Raw genomic sequence first — 17,282 nt, 5'->3', positions numbered from 1 at the left:
AATATCCATACTCTATTTACCAGAGGGCCTGGCACATTAAATACTTCGGTATGTGTGGTATTCAGCAGTAGAGCAATTAGAGGGATACCAGAGCAGCTACAGGCTTGCACATATGTGTGCATATGGATGGAGAAAACTATAGGTCCCAACTAAGAATCTTTGTTTTAAAATCTGGACAGAGGGGTGGACAGTTTCATTCTTTAGCCAGAATTTTTTCTTCCCCAGTTAGTTTGAATATGTTTTTCCCCTTTATTCTCTTAGTATCCATACCTATAGAAAATTCAAGAGCCATTAGTAATGCCATTTGTCAAGTGCCTACTATTTGCTATCATTTTTTTTTTTTTAAGTAAGCTCCACGTCCAACTTGGAATGCAACACGGGGCTTGAATTCACAACGCTGAGATCAAGACCTGAGCTGACATCAAGAGTTAGGCGCTTAACCAACTGAGCCACCTAGGTGCCCATATTTGTTATCACTCTTCCAACAACTCTCTAAGGAAGACCGCCGATTTGCACTTTATGAGTGAAGAAACAAAGAGGGTAGTAGCTTCCAAGGGGGACACAGCCTGTGAAGAGTGGAGTCCTCCTCCAAATACCACACTTTCCTCCTGCTCAGGGTTCTGCTGGTGAGGTGTCCTAAATACTAGGCCAGTGTGAGGACCCATGATTGGCAGTATCACCTTCCCAGAAATTCTATCATTACTCCTTCTGGGCTCTGAGTGCTCAGAAATTTTGAAACAACATCGGTTTCAAATCCTGTCCAAAGAGAAAACAACCTTTTCTGTTGGAGGGAGAGTTCATATTACTCTCCCTACATTCTCACCTGCTCCTACAAGAGGTGCCGTTCACCCCCTGTTTGAGTCTTTACTCTCTACTAGTTCCTCCCCAGTGAGGAAAAAATGATTAATTCCTGACTTTTCAGAGGGAGCAGGGTTACTGGCCTCAAAAATAGGAATAGGCCCAGCAGGTCATCTGGCGTAGGCTTCCACATCTTTCTCCCTTCCGGGTGAAGGAGAGCGCATTGCATTTCCCTTGTCCACGTGATACAGAGAACTGGGTTTATCTTGCTCATGATGGTGTGTGTGAACTACAATTTTCAACCCTGTAGCAGTTTATTGAGTGGGTGCTCTTCAGACCCAAGCCCCCCACCCCCACCCCCTGGGACCGCTTATCCAAGGGACAGATTCCAGCACGGAAGTGAGAGGCCCCCACTTTGGCATCAGTTCTCAGCAGATTTCTCTTTCCTAAGTTGTACCATAGATCTGTACCCTTGCCAAGCCACTAATAAGGTTGATATTTTTGTTCCCTTTTTCCTAGTGGTTCATTATATGTATGTATATATATATATTATCTAACGGTCAGAATCCAGAAGGAGAAAGAGGGTCATTTTAGGGGCAGAACCACTGGCTCCATTACTAGGTCAGGGGCTTTCTGCATTGCTTTCTGCTTCTTTGTTCTACATCAAAGCTAACCTTATTTTCATAGATCAGCTAACCTGCAGGACTCTGATTTTAAGCCACATACACAAATGCTGTCGAACAACCTACAAAAGATGGCCTGTCACTGAAAGCTTATTCATTTTACAGTTGACAAAGAGTAAGAGATGGTAATATTTGCTTAAGGGCACAGAATTCAAAACTAAAAACTGTTTATTCTAATTTTGTCAGAAATAGCTCCTACACATTAACCAAATTAATTCTGCCAAAAGTCAGTCTAGGCGCCTTTCCTTATATTTCTACTTACCATCTTAAAAATAAAGTTTTAGCCCCAACCCTACCACCAAAGTCCTGCAACTTGAAAAAAGTCTTCTTGGCCTCAGTATCCTCATCTGAATAGTGGGTGTTCTGATCCAGACCATTTCTGATATCCTTCCTTTTCCCACGTTCTACTTATAGTTAGAAGTTAGTTTTGGGGCCTGGGTTGTCTTCAAGGTGTGTTATGGGTTCTGAGAGATTTTGGGAAATGAGTTAGTCTAGAGGAAAAATCTAATAAATAAAAAGGGAGAAACTTGCCAGATGCAAAGTGGGAGTTTATTTCAGGCATATTAAATTATCATGAAACACATCCATCTACATTTATTAAGAACAGGAAACTCATCTCTGCTTGCCTAAAGCCCTCATTTCCAAAGCATTAACAAATTATTCATTTCCTTCATAAGTTTGTTAGTCCTTGGGGTATTTAACACCAGGAGTTTGACCATATTATCACTTATCTTCATAACGTGTGATAAAGACGATACTAAATATTTTACACAAATGAGAGTAGATATGGCTTATGGATCCTCATTAATTTCTTTTGCTTTTAGCACAATAGCTTAATACTTTCCCATAGACCTTTTTTCACCCCAAACAGAACAGATATGTCTCAGATTTGCAGTATTTTCATAGATAAATACCACTGACCACATAACAAAAAATTTCTTTCATGCAAATGTGTGTCAAAGATTATTGAAATGAGAAAGAGTTTTACTTTCTCAGCCCCTTAAAAAACAAGAGCTGAAAGCAGGCCACATCACTATTTAGCTGTATACTCTGTGTTAGTCTTCTAATGTTGCTGCATAATATATTACTACAAAAAGCCACTCAAAGCAACAATCCAGTTATTAGCTCCTACTTCCATAGGTCAGAAGTCTGTGTGAGCTCTACAGCAGTTTCCACACAACAAGGCCAAAATCAAGGGTTGACCAGCTGACTTTTGTCTGGGGGACCTGGGGAAGAATCTGCTTCTATGCTCGTTTACGTTGTTGGCAAAATTTGTTTCTCATGGTTGCAAGACTGAGGTCCAATTTCCTTGCTGGTTATTGGTGAGGGGAAGCTCTTAGTTCCTTAATGTTGTCCACATCCTTTCCTTCTTCATGCCAGCAATGGTGTGTCAAATCCTCTTTATGTTCTGAATCTCTGATTTCTTCTTTTGAAGCTAGCTAGAGAAAACTCTGCTTTTAAAGGGTTCATCTATTGGGTCAGACCCACCCAGATAACCTTCATATGTCAAGGTCAACTGACTTGGGATTTTAATTACATCTGCAAAATTCTTTCTTAGCACTACCTAGACTCGTGTTTGAATGAATAACCAGGAGGCAAGAATCTTGAGGAGCCCTGTTTTGAATTTTGTCTACCACATATTCTAACACGATTAAGCAAGTTACCTAATTCCCATAGGCCTGAGGTTTTTTAGAATCCTACTCTGATAGCTTTGATGACTAGACCTACCAAGGAATTATACTTACTATAACTTCACAGCACCAGCCAATTAAAAATAAAACAAAACAAAAAACCCTCTCAGACTGGGTCTACAAGATATCTACACATACAAATGAAAAAGTGTCAGATTTAATTATTATTAGTTTAGCTCACCGGTATTTCCCCAGCCCTTACAATAGCATCCAGCACTAAGTAGGTCCTCATTAAATATAGTGTTTGCTGAATGAATGCATGTAAAGCACTAATCAGAGCCCTTTAGTTAAGTCTTTATCAGATGCTTACTTCACACAATCCATTTGTGCCAAGTTCAGTGAAGAATACAAAGACTCTTAAAGCTCCATCTTCTCCGATGATGATTAATTTTATGTGTCAACTTAGCCAAGCTTCGTTGCCTCCTTGTTTGGTCAGACACCAGTCTAAAAGGTTGCTGAAAGTGAAAGTATTTTTTAGATGTGATTAACATTTGAATCAGGAAACACTGAGAAAAGCAGATTACGCTCCATGATGTGGGTGGGTCTCATCTAATCAGTTGAAGGCCTTAAGAGAAAAGACTGAAGTCCTGGAAGGAAGACAGAGTTCTATTGCCAGGCTGCTTTCAGACTCGACACTACAAATAAAGACACAGAGAGAGAGAGAGAGAGAGAGAGAGAGAGACTGTAATATCAACTCTGCAGAGTTTGCCCTGCGAGTTTGGACTTGTTAGCCCCACAAGTTACAGCAGCCAATTCTTTAAAATATCTCTTTCTATGTATCTATATCTTTACCTATATCTATATATCTGTATCTACACAGACATATCCTGTTGGTTCTATTTCTCTGGAGAACCCTGACTAATACCACCACCTTTAAGAGATTAGAATAACATTGGGAAGATTAAAATGTGTACAATGGAAAACAATGAATAGCAGGAGATTACTCACAAATGGAGAGGAATAGACTGTATTGGATTTAATGAAGATGCATGATCAAAGGAGGCTTTATGAGCAAAGTGGGGCTTAACCTGGAGCTTAAATAATAGATGAGAATAGGTAGAAAACAGAAAACATAAGCAGACCTGGGTTGGTGGGCAGAGAGTGTTGTGTCGTGTTTACAAGGAGGAGAACAGCCCAGCTAAAGATTCCTAAAGGGTAGGCTCTTGGCTCTCCAGCTTCATTCCCACTTCAGAGCCACTGCAGTTGTCCCCTCTGCCCAGAAGGGCCTTGCTTCAGGTCTTCATATGCCGGAGCCTCTTGTCTCAGACATTGGCCCAGCTGTAGTCTTCTCAGAGAGGCCTTCCCTAACCACCAGCTCAAACAGGGCCTCCTCCAAACCTGTCCTATTACCCTGATTTACTTTCTCTAGAGCAGTAACCAATGTGCAGAATTATTCCTATTTTTTTCCTCCTCAGTTGCCTGTTTCCCCCACTAGAACGTGAGTCTAAGTCCCATGAGAGCAGGATTCATTCCCTCACGGGATTTGCTCACCTCTTTGTCTCCAGCACCTTGAACTATAAACATGAACTGAATGAATAAAAGTTGACTTTAGGACTTGGTATGTCCTTGCTGAGTCACCAAAAGCAGAAAAGAGACCAAGAAAAACAAAGAGGGCCATTCACAAGGTACAGCAGAGATGCCTACGGCCATCATGTCCGGTCCCAGAGACTTGCTCTTTGTCTTCTTTCCCTTTCTCTCCAAAGCAGCTGCCTCTCAGTTGCACCGCTGAGGTAACAGGCTTGCTGGATAAAGAGCCCCACCACGTCAGTTTCAAACCAAACTGCTCTCCCAAAGATGAAACCTTGTGCTTCCCTCCTCAGGTTTCCTTCCCTCTTACAGGAGAAATGGCGGGCTGTCTAGAATGAGCTTTCTGTTTCCCTGGCCTCGCTTCAGTTGGCTGTCCTTTATCACCGACTGTTGTTTGGTTTTTATTTTCTGTAAATAGAGTTTTACTGGAACATAGCTATGCCCATTCGTTACCAGTCATTATGGCTGCTTTCACACTGCGATAGCAGAGTTGAGAAGTTTTGACAGACAGTATCACCTGCAAAGCCGCAAGTGTTTACTATATGTTTATAGAAGGAGATTCTGAGAAAAAAAGTTGACAGAAAACTTTGCAGAACAAGTTGGCAAAACTCGGAAGATTAATCAACGAAGGAGTTAAAGTTGAGGAGGCTTTACTGCATATGTTTATCACCAACTCTTCATTTTTCCCTTTCTGCTTTGACAGATGTGTTCCATTTCCATTCAGAGATTTCTTTCTTCACTTGTTCTCCTCGCCCCTTCCTAGGTGACCTTTCCCTGCGTCCCACACCCTTCACATGGCTGTCGAAAGGATCCTCACGAAGCCACATCTCGTGGCTTTCTTGCTCTGACACCTTCACTGGCTCCTCGAACTCAAATCCCTGAGTGTGGCATTCAAGGCCCCTCGTGGTAAGCAAGGTTAACTTTCGTCTTCAATCTGCTTTCTTCTGCCTCCCAGGCTTACACTGGTCTCAAGATATAGAGGATATAAGTCATCACCTGCAATTTTGATGGAGCGAAGCTGTTGGCCTGCAGCTGTGACAGTGAGACGTGTGATCACAGGGAATCTGGTGTAAAGGCATGTGGCTGAGCAAAGTCCACCACGTCAGTGTTACTGTTCCATGACCAGCTAAGCCACCCTGGAGGGAGTCTGAGTCCGTTGACTTCTTCCTGTAAATTCTTCTTGGCAGTCTGTCCATTTGAGGGTGGGTGTGTGACTGCATTGCTGAGAATACAAAGCCTTTCGAATCAGGCGTTTGGGATTTCTGAACTATCAGTTATCTTATATCAGCCTGAGCCCCCTGTCCCCTGCGTTAGAATGGGTAACTGGAAGCCGAGTGTTGAAGTGGCACGAGGTGAGAAATTCATTCAACAAACATTGAGCAAATACTTAAGTACTTAATTATGTTACGGAGAGCAGCAGAGAATGCCACTTTGGTGTATTGATTATATTGAGCTAGAAGAGCTTAAAAAAACAACAGACACAGGGGCGCCTGGGTGACTCAGTTGGTTAAGTGTCTGCCTTCAGCTCAGGTCATGATCTCAGAGGCCTGGCATAGAGCCCTGCTTCGCATCGGGCTCCCTTCTCGGTGGGGAGCCTGCTTCTCCCTCTCCTCTTCGCTGGTGCTCTCTCTCTCTGTCTCTCTCTCTCTCTCCCCAGTAAATAAATAAAATCTTTAAAACACGACAGACACAGGAAGAGAGCACTCTGACTTCCCCTTCCCTTCCTGAAAGCAGGAAATCAAATGCCCGTGTGGAAGACGCCTTCCCTATACCGGAAGGAAAAGAACATTCTTATCACCAGAAATGGGGAGTTGAAGCCAAGAGAAATATGTACAGCAGACCTTGTCAAAACCTTATCTTCCTGTCGCCTTCCCCTATATTTTTGTTACTTTGCCACGATTGCTACTCTTTGCTTAATCTAGTACATAAACACCTTGGCCTAACTGCTTTTTGGGTCTTCATTTTCCTGTTAAGATTCCCACAGAGATATATAAGTAATAAAAGTTGTACGCCTGGGGCGCCTGGGTGGCACAGCGGTTAAAGCGTCTGCCTTCGGCTCAGGGCGTGATCCCGGCGTTCCGGGTTCGAGCCCCACGTCAGGCTCCTCCTCTATGAGCCTGCTTCTTCCTCTCCCACTCCCCCTGCTTGTGTTCCCTCTCTCGCTGGCTGTCTCTATCTCTGTCGAATAAATAAATAAAAAAATCTTTAAAAAAAAAAAAAAAAGTTGTACGCCTTTCTCCTGTTCATCTGTCTTCTATCAACTGAATTCTTAGGTCCAGCCAGAGACCCTAAGATGGTATAGGTAACGTTCTGCCTCTTCTACACTAAGTTGAGAGGCTCATGGTATAAGAGGGGAATAAAAACACTTACATACTATTATTTCAGAACAAGAGCTGCTATAATAAAACCCTGTGCAGTATCATCCACAGGGAGGGAGCGGAGAGATAGTGTGTCTCTCACAGGCTAAAGAGGACAGGGAAGGCTTCATGGAGGAGGTGCCAGGATACAGAGGGTATGCATTTGAGGCAAGGCTAGAAAGGGAAATAGGTTTTCCAGATTTCGACTGTATTAGCAGTATAATTTGAGTAATATTTTAAAACTTCACGACAGAACACATTTTTTAGTCCATTACTTTGGTCGTCCCAAAGGATCACTGCATGCTTTTCTATTCCTTTGATCTGAGTGTCAACAGAAGTTTGCAGGCAACAGTGAAAAGAACAGTTGCAGGGTATCAGGGTATCAGAATGGAGTTTTGACTTCGAGGCTTCCAGGCTGTGCTGAAAATGGCAGGCTTGGAAGGTGGTAGCTGCACTTTTGCTAAAGCTGTGAGACAGAAGCAGAAGGAATCATGGCAGGGGGAATGGAAGGGAAGAGCCCAGAGCACACCTCATGCTAGAGAGTTGTGGGATGGGAGCCAGAGTCATTCAGGGAATTTTTAAACAGCAGATCCATCATGATGTTTCTGGAAGAGCACATAATTCAACTGAGAGAGTTCATACACTTATAAATTATAAGGCTGTGATTAGCCACATAGACAAGGAGCTAGAGGAAAGGTGCCTTCTAGAGATTGGCGCATAACTCCGTGTAACAAAATGCCTCCTGGTTCATTTGCAGGACTTAGGGCAAAGAGTAAGAACAAGAGCATGTCTTGGGATGCCTGGGTGGCTCAGTCAGTTAAGCATCTGCCTACGGTTCAGGTCATGATGGCAGGGTCGTGGGATGGAGTACCGCATCGGGCTCCTTGCTGGGTGGGAAGCCTGCTTCTCCCTCTGCTGCCGCTCCCCTGCTTGTGCTCTCTGACAAATAAGTAAATAAAATCTTTTTTTTAAAGATTTTATTTATTTATTTGACAGAGAGACAGCCAGCGAGAGACGGAACACGAGCAGGGGGAGTGGGAGAGGAAGAAGCAGGCTCCCAGCGGAGGAGCCTGATGTGGGGCTTGATCCCAGAACGCCGGGATCACGCCCTGAGCCGAAGGCAGACGCTTAACGACTGCGCTACCCAGGCGCCCCGTAAGTAAATAGAATCTTTAAAAAAAGCGCAAGAGAACATCAGACATGGCATTCTGGGTCAAGCCAATTTTGTCGCCAAAGGACAACATCAGGAGTAACTGCCCCTAAGATTATCGTCTCGGGTGGTAGAGGTATTCTGTACATTCCTAACTTCTCCCTGTAAATGTCAACCTTAAAGTACTGAACAAAAGAAGTAAGCATTTAACCCATTTTTGATAGCCTCCCCAAACTGGTTTTCAAAAGGGTTGGCGTATTAGTTCATGGGGCCACCAGCAGTGTGCACGCACACCAGACTGACCACAGACTCAACCGCACTTAGCAAAAGTAAGTTATTGAGTGAATAATTGATGGTTAAGTATATTTAAAACAGTACCTCAACATTGGCTTAAAACATACTTCTTTGATTACAGGAGTTACTTCCTTAGGCCGGCACAAAGCCACTAACAGGTTTTCAAGAGGGGCCAAGGGCATTTCCATTTGAATAGGGTGCCTGTTTAATGATTTCTCCCTTTCCTTCATCCTCCAGAGGAATCAACACATCCAGTCACTGAATTCTTTTTTTTTTTCTTTTAATTCCAATTCATTAACATACTAATACTAATACTACACTTAGTATTAATGTCAGGTATACAATTTAGTGATGCAAGGCTTCCATACAACACCTGGTGCTCTTCATAGCCAGTGCCCTCCTTCACCCCCATCACCTGTTTAACCCCCTCCCGCCCTCCTCTCTGGTGACCATCCGTTTGTTCTTTATAGTTGAGTCTGTTTCTTGGTTTGCCTCTCTTTTTTCCCTATGATAGTTTGTTTTGTTGCTTAAATTCCATCTATGAGTGAAATCATATGGTATTTGTTTTTCTCTGACTGACTTATTTCACTTAGCAAAATTCTCTCTAGCTCCATCTGTGTTGTTGCAAATGGCAAGATTTCATTGTTTTTATGGCTAAGTAATATTCCATTGTGATATATATATATATATATAGAGAGAGAGAGAGAGAGAGTGAGAGTAATATTCCATTGTGATATATATATACATATATATCACATTTTTATCCATCCATCAATCGGTGGACACTTGGGATGTTTCCAAAATTTGGCTATTGTAGATAATGCTGCTATAAACATTGGGGTGCATGTATCCCTTCGAATTAGTATTTTCATATTCTTTGGGTAAATACCTAGTAGTGCAATTGCTGGATCATAGGGTAGGTCTATTTTTAACTTTTTGAGGAACCTCCATACTGTTTTCCAGAGTGGCTCATTGAGTGCTTTTTATTCTTTATTTCAAAGGGCTCTTTTACCTGTGTATCCCATTTTTTAAAAATTCCTATTACTACCATCAGTACAGTCCATGTCTTTAAAACTGAAATTCTGTGCTACCACAAGTGTCTCCCCCAGGTCTCCAGTCTTTCCCATGGTAACAATCATAACTCATTACTGAGGAGCTACTGTGAGTTAGACTGCTAGGAGTTTTATAGACTTTCTCTCCCAAGGCAACCCCATAAGGCAGATACGATTAACTCCATTTTACAGATAAGGAAACTGAGATACAGAAAATTAAGATAATCACCACACTTCACAACCACTAAGCAGAAGAGCAGGAGTTTTTTTTGTGTGTTTTTAAGATTTTATTTATTTACTTGAGATAGAGCAAAAGCGAGAGCTAGAGCGTGAGAGCGAGAGCAAGAAGCAGACTCCCCACTGAGCAGGGAGCCCAACTCGGGGCTCGATCCCAGGACCCTGAGATCATGACCTGAGCTAAAGGCAAATGCTTAACTGACTGAGCCACCTAGGCACCCCAGAAGAGCAGAAGTTTTAACCTGAGTCTGATTCCAAACCCCATGTCCACATTGGGACACTTTTCTCAGAAGTCCTTAACCCAATGTATGCATTTCTGTACTTGTTATACGAGTCAGAATCTCTGAGTTCCAGACCCACCCTTGCTCTGCTGTGTGGTGCTGGGGCTGGGAATTCTGCAACCCGTATTCTGCTTGGCCAGCTAGCCCTGTGTTGGGCTCCGAAGGAGAACCCAAGGCTGGATGAGGGAGGAGGGACTTTCTCCCTCCCCCTGAAGTCCCTGTGAGCACCAGCCTCATGGTTCTTCTCCACTGTGGCAGCAGCAGACCCTTCCCATGACGGCAGCTAAAGTCATTTGGTAGTTTTCCCAACACTTACAGAAAGAGTTTATCCCATCCCCCCCCCGAGACTCCAGCATTAGCCAGAAAACCCCCCTTTTGTGAGGTTGGGGTCCTAGTCCCACAGAGGCCCTCTTCCCAACTCAGAGACCCCAAGCAGTGTCCCCTCCTCAAAGTCTGACCTTTGGATCCTCAGAGCGGCTCCTCTTCATTTTCTAAGATTTAACGACCCCAACCTCTTGCACTTGCTCCTTTAGCCCTGGGGTGGTAGCGATTCCTGCTATGACTAACTCCATAATACCTTAGCGTTCTCTTTTACTTTTTTAGGTACTCAGTGGACAACTTTACACCTTTTAATTCTGGAGAAGCTCTGGCTGGGGAGAACTTACTCTAGGAAGCAAGTGAACCTGAATGATACAAGGAGGAAGCCTGAGCATTGGTTCTCCCGGGTCCCCACCTCAGGGCCAAAGCAAGCATCTCCCAGGGCCTGAGAATATCCGCTGCTGATGTCTCAGAGCTGTGTGCCCCAGGGAAAGTGCCTTCAGCTGCAGGGAACTACCATGCCTAAGACTCCATCACTTACTAGAGGTGGCTTATGGCCAATGACTGGCTGAATGAGGGGATGTAAAGGCCCGCCCACCTTGCCTCTCTATAGGATCAGCAGAATCTTCTGGATCTACCTCATCGTGGGACGCTTTCTCCCTCTGCTCCATCCTTCTTTCCTCAGTTTCTTCAAGGTATGTCTCCTTAGAGTACTTCCAATAAAACTTCTGGGGGCAACTGTCCGTCCCAGTTTTTCTTCCAGGTATCCCCATATGCCAACCTAAATTAATGATGCCTGGCTCTAGGGTCTGTAGGAATTCAGGTTGGCACCATGATTGAGCTTGGAGTGGTGGAGGGCACATACTGAGAAAAAACTATAGCTGTATGGACAGTTCATAATTGCATTGCCATAAACCATAAACCCAAAGCGAAACAAAAACAGGGTATAGGATTACAATTCCTAAAAAATACCCAGTGCATGGAGGGTGTGGGGTGTCACACTCCGCACTGGGGTATTTCTATTGTCCTGCATTTTCACCTACCTTTCAGCTTTAAGAAGTCAAATTGCTTGCTGCCCAGAGGCCAGTCCAGAATGCACATGCCAAATTGGCACTGCAAAGCAGCACATCTTATTTTTCTTTTCCACTGCTGATAGTTCTATAAATAAAAGGGAAAACAATGTATGAGACTGCAATTTATTTTCAATTCACATTATATAGAAAAACATTAACTTCTGGTGAGAGGGAATCATTTTAAATTATTAAAAGCCTAAAAATGCTAATGAACAAAGTAGTCATCTCCCATAACATTATGTATTTTAGAAAGTGCTACTTGAGTTTTTCAAGGCCTTATTCATGGACTGATTTTCTTAGTCTGCAAATAAATGTAAGTGTTCATAAATGCCATTAAAATTATATCCTACAGTTTCAAAGTGATATCCAATTAGTTTTTAATGAAAGGAAATTTATACAAAGAGGATTAAAAAATTCTTCAGTTAATAGTATGGCCAAGAGCTCAGCAATGAATAAAGCCTCTTTGGGACACTTTCCATCCAAGAGAATGGGCTATTTTTATCTTATTATATTTTATTTTACTTATTTCTTATTTTTAACAAAGATTTATTTATTTATTTATTTGAGAGAGAGAAAAAGTGAGAGCATATGCATACAGGACTAGGGGGAGGGGCAGAGGGAGAGAATCTTCAAGGAGATTCTCTGTTGAGCACAGAGCCTGATGCCGGGCTCAATCTCATGACCCATGAGACCATGACCCAAAACAAAACCAAGAGTCAGACACTCAACCGACTGAGCCACTCAGGTGCCCCTAGTTTATTTTATTTTATTTTATTTTATTTTATTTTATTTTATTTATTTATTTATTTTTTAAAAGATTTTATTTATTTATCTGACAGAGATAGAGACAGCCAGCGAGAGGGGGAATACAAGCAGGGGGAGTGGGAGAGGAAGAAGCAGGCTCATAGTGGAGGAGCCTGATGTGGGGCTCGATCCCATAACGCCGGGATCACGCCCTGAGCCGAAGGCAGACGCTTAACCGCTGTGCCACCCAGGCGCCCCCCCCTAGTTTATTTTAAATATCATTATAAGTTATAACTACATTTTGTTTCAGAGAGATAAACGCTTATAGCAAATAAATATCTGGCTAAAAGAAGTTTGATTATCTGACCAAATTTAGGATGAGGAATATTTAAAATATCACTTAAAATGAAGGACTTATTGGGACAAAGACTCAACTAAATCCCAGGTATAATGATAAATTCCATGCTTTAACCTGATGTACTATTGCTGGAGTCTTCCTTACGGCCTTAAAATAGTTCTATGAAACGGTCTAATCTCAGGGGGCCTGGCTGGCTTAGTCAGTAGATCATGTGACTTTGGAGCTTGGGGTTGTAAGTTTGAGCTCCATGTTGGGTGTGGAGATTACTGAAAAATAAAATCTTAAAAAAAAGAGACAGTCTAGTCTGCATATTTTTTATAAAATCTGCATTTTTAGGGACACCTGTGTGGTTCAGTCGGGTAAACATCCAACTCTTGATTTTGGCTCAGGTCATGATGTCAGGGTGGTGAGATCGAGCCCCAACATGAGCTCCACACTGAATGTGGAGCCTGCTTAAGATTCTCTCTCTCCCTCTCCCTCTGCCCCACCCACCCACCCCCCACCACACGTGTGTGTGCGCACATGTGGGTGCTAGTTTTAAAAAAAAAATTCTGCATTTTATTGGGATATATTTTATGTGTGCTTATTTATACCAGTGCCCTGGAGCTTTCCATTTTAAATTTGATTGTAAATCTCCTCCTAGTAATAGTTTCTTGATTTTCTTCTTCTCTATTGTTTTCCATTTTTTCTTCGCAATAACCTCTTACTCCCTTGCCCTTGTGGACAGTACAGATAAGAAGACATTCTGAATAAAGGGCTGGAGGAGGAAGGAGCCCAGGCAGAGGCACAGTGGCTGGTGGAGTATTTTTCCTGCCATTCGGTGTCTTCACTACCATTGAGAAAGGTGTGGAAAGGCAGCTATTCTTTCAGAATAACAAACTAAGAAGGCTGAATACATATTAGCATAGTTTCATGTTTTAACCACAGGAACCAAAGCTTCATATTTTAACTATAGTTCCATATTTTAGCCCAGTGAAAACTGAATTTATATACAAACACAAGATTAATATGATTACTTGTTAATAGGCCCCATAGCAACTTAATTAAAGTAATATGATTACTTGTTAAAATGCTACATAGCAACTAGGCCTCCTTAGCAACCTACTAAGTAGTACATGTAAGTAACTTGTTTGAATGGTGTTGATTCTTTGAACTATGTTTAAGACCCTCTCATAATATTTTTGTATATATGGGTATACTTGCACGGGTCTGTATTTATACTACTCTTCAGTCTACAGTAAATTTGAAGAGCCTTTCCAGAATCATATACACAATGGAAGAGGGAGGTTGAATTAAATAAACAAACAGTGTCTGGCATTTGCTGGCTGATAGCAACCAGCCTCCTCTATATGGGTATATGGGTATAATACATGAGTATTTGGGCATAATAATATCTATGTGGTGTTGGGAGTTAAATGATGCAGTACATGCTAGGTGTTCAATAAATGATAGCTATTATTATACTCAACCAAGAAATAAAAATTCACAGCACATCCCCCCAAGGCCCAGGGATTACACCGGTGGAAGGACTATGACCAACCGGAGGGATAGGGTCTCTTGGTTACTCTGGTCGTTATCCTAAGGCCCTTGCACTGGAAAGCCAAGTAGAATTTGGGGATGAGCACTATAGTATGACAATGAGTATGACATGAAGCCAATGAGTATGACATGAAGCTTTTCTAATATTTTATCCATGTCTCAGGATACAGCTACACACATTTGGAAGACAGATTGTCAAAATCCCCTGCGACTACACAGCAGGGTAGTTTTGGTTCATTATTTCCATGGCAAAACATCTTATTTGTAGATCTTTTATTTATATGCGTCTTTGCTGGAGAGCTGTGGATGCTAGCAGAATGAGGAGGAGAGGGAATACTCAGCACTGATGCACTCTTGTTTGTTTTTCTTGCTGTCATAGTATAAATTGCTAAGGAAGAAAGATAAAGATGCACTTCCAAGAAGAGTATCTTACTTTTTCAGGTGTGGTATAGGACAACAACAGGTCACAGAGTATTCAGGTAATTAGGAAGATCTTTATCCACAGGGAGCATACCTTTATGATGCATATTGCAATGATGATTGCTTAGCCCTCCAATATTCGCTCCCCTCTTATCATCATGGTGTTTTTAAGAATGTCTTTTGTAAAATGTATAGGATGTAATCAAGTTCATGAGAAGAACTTTTAGAAATATCAATATTTTAGAGAAAATTCTCAGAAAAAGAAAACTCCTAGAGAGAACTGAGAAGTGGCAGGCCTGCTAAGCAGCCCATTCCAGCGTTTAGGAACTAGTGCACATGCCACCCACAAGGAGATATTCCCTCTTCCTTTCCTGCCTGCTGGGGTAATCACTAGGCTTCAAGTCTAGTATGCTCCGCTGTGGACATATTATACCTGAAAAGGGAAGAATGAAATTATACCTTGTTGAAGCTGCAAGAATTAGCTAGCATATATACTGGCAGCTGCCAGGGTGCTTGATTAAAGAAGCTAGAAAATAAGACTGGGCAAGCAAGAATTCAGTGGCTTGGGACGTTTCTCAGTGGCACAAGGGTGGTTCTTAGACAGCCAGAGAAAGTGGTGGTTCATCCTTAGAGAAGTTGAAATGCCCACGTGGCCATAGCAGATGGTGGCAGAAGGGATTTAAAGGCTAGGAAGGTAAGCATGTTGACAAGTACATATTATGTGAAGCCAGAGGACCCACCAGAGGATTATGTTCTACAGGAGGGCCTAGAAGTCACACCATTTACCAAACTATCAGAAATGTGCTAATGAGATAGGTACCAGTCTCACCAAGAAGATGAGTCCTGACTCTTCTCTGTAGGCCAGGGCTGATGGTGGGCGATGCAGTTACAGGACGGGGCTCCTCAGGAGCAGTGGGGATGCTGGGATTCTGAAACAATAGAGGCCAGCTGGTGGCCCTTAGCTGCCAGAAGCCAGGGAAAATAATTATGGTAATAACTGATAAATATGGAGATACAGCTAAGGAGACTTAATCAACAAGGGAGTTGTGGAGATGATTAAGAGAACAGGGCATCCTTAGGGACAGGATAAATGGGAAACCAACAAAGGTGTTGCCTCATACAATCAGAAGAAAGCAAGAATGGGTGAACAGAAGGCTGAGGGCAGTTCCCCCAATAAAAAGTTGTGACCCCTTGCTCAGTTCCTAAGCCAATCGGCCTATGCCAGTTTTCAGACCCCAAATCTGTTGATTGAAAATGTAAATAGGTCCCCAGGAAAAATGTATTGTAAAGATTCTTCTAGTTCTTCCCCAAAGGACCTTCAGCCATTTACTCAGAGAAAGGAGATTGTCCAGACATTTTGGGGGATTACTGGGCATAGGAAGTTAACCTGGGAACCTAAAGTGTCATTGTGACCCTTCTGTTACAATGGTGGCATAGCCAGACCCATCAGAATGCAATCAACATGGAAGGAGCATTGAATAACTGAGTAGACAAAATGACTTGACCTTAGTCAGCCTTTATCGTCAGGAACTGGCACAATGGGCAGATGAACAGAGTGATAGTGGTGTCAGAGATAGAGTTTATACATGAACTCAAGAACATGGAGTCCTACTTACCAAGGCCTATCTAACTACTACTGCTTCTGAATGTCCAGCCTGTCAGCAACAGAGAGTGATATTGAGCTCACAATATGGCACTATTCTTTGAGAGACCAATTTGCCACTCAGTTTAATGTGTGCTACACTGGGCCAATGATTCGTTCTTACAAAAAAAGAAGTTTATAACAGTTATGAATTTGCCTTTCCTGCATACAGAGCCTCAGCCAGCACCATTATGGCATTCCTTATGGAGTGCCCAATTCACAAGCATGGAATCACTCATGGTATCCATGTGACTGGGGGTCAACTTCATCATCTGACCAGGGGAGCAACTTCACAGCAAAGGAGCTACAGGAGGGGGGCCCATGACCATTGGATCTACTGGTCATTTCACTTATCACACCAACTAGAAGTAGCAGGCCTGACAGAACATTGAATGACCTGCTGAAATTATAATTGAGTGCTAGCTTGGAAACATACTTTGGAAGGATGGAGAATACGTACTATAAGATGCAGTATATGTACTTACTTACACTGACTCAGATTTCTATATATGGCTTGGGAGCCATGGAGTGGAAGCCTGAGTGGCTCCATTTACCGCCATTTCTAGAGACCTCTTGGGGAACTTTGTGATTCCTGTCCCCACAGTTCTGGGTTCTTGTAGGGTTATAGGTTTTGGTCCTGAAAGAGGAAGCATTCTTGCTGGGGTCCTATTGAACCACAACCTAAACTGCCACTGGCCACTGTGGACTCCTGTGTCCAGGGATCAGCAAGAGAGAAAAGAGTCACCATCCTGTCAGGGGTAATTGGCTCTGATTATCAAGAGGAGATAAGGCTGCTGTTATACAGTAAGGGCAGAGAAGGATATCTATGGAATGCAGGGGATCTGCTTGCAGGCTTTGTGGTACTCTGTTGACCAGTGTCACTGTGAAAGGAAAAGTGCAGCAACTCTGACTGTTGAAGGAGTCAGGGTTCATACTCCTCAGAAATGTGGGTTGGCTACACCACCATGTAACCTGCCAAGACCTCCAGAAGTGATATCTCGTGCGTAAAATTTAGAATGGATAGTAGAAGAAGAAACTGATGAGTACCAACTGCAACCCTACAATCAACTGTAGAGATGTGCTGTAGTTTATCTCATTCTAAGTTTTTCTCCACTGGA

The 17,282-nt window shown here is 42.6% G+C and overlaps 1 long non-coding RNA gene across 1 annotated transcript in view; it reads left to right on the top strand.

The window, feature by feature from the left end:
- The first annotated feature begins 2,401 nt into the window (after positions 1-2,401).
- Positions 2,402-17,282, top strand: part of LOC113262653 (uncharacterized) — a 33,676-nt gene continuing 18,795 nt past the window's right edge. Inside the window, exons 1-2 of the long non-coding RNA XR_006410628.3 lie at positions 2,402-5,605; positions 10,674-11,083. This is a non-coding gene — a long non-coding RNA (uncharacterized LOC113262653). The remainder of the gene's footprint in view (positions 5,606-10,673; positions 11,084-17,282) is intronic.

Source organism: Ursus arctos, unplaced genomic scaffold, assembly GCF_023065955.2.
Source record: "Ursus arctos isolate Adak ecotype North America unplaced genomic scaffold, UrsArc2.0 scaffold_2, whole genome shotgun sequence".
In the NCBI taxonomy this organism is placed as follows: Eukaryota; Metazoa; Chordata; class Mammalia; order Carnivora; family Ursidae; genus Ursus; species Ursus arctos.
Note: the sequence above shows the minus strand (reverse complement) of the source record. Positions and strands in the feature narration are given on the sequence as shown.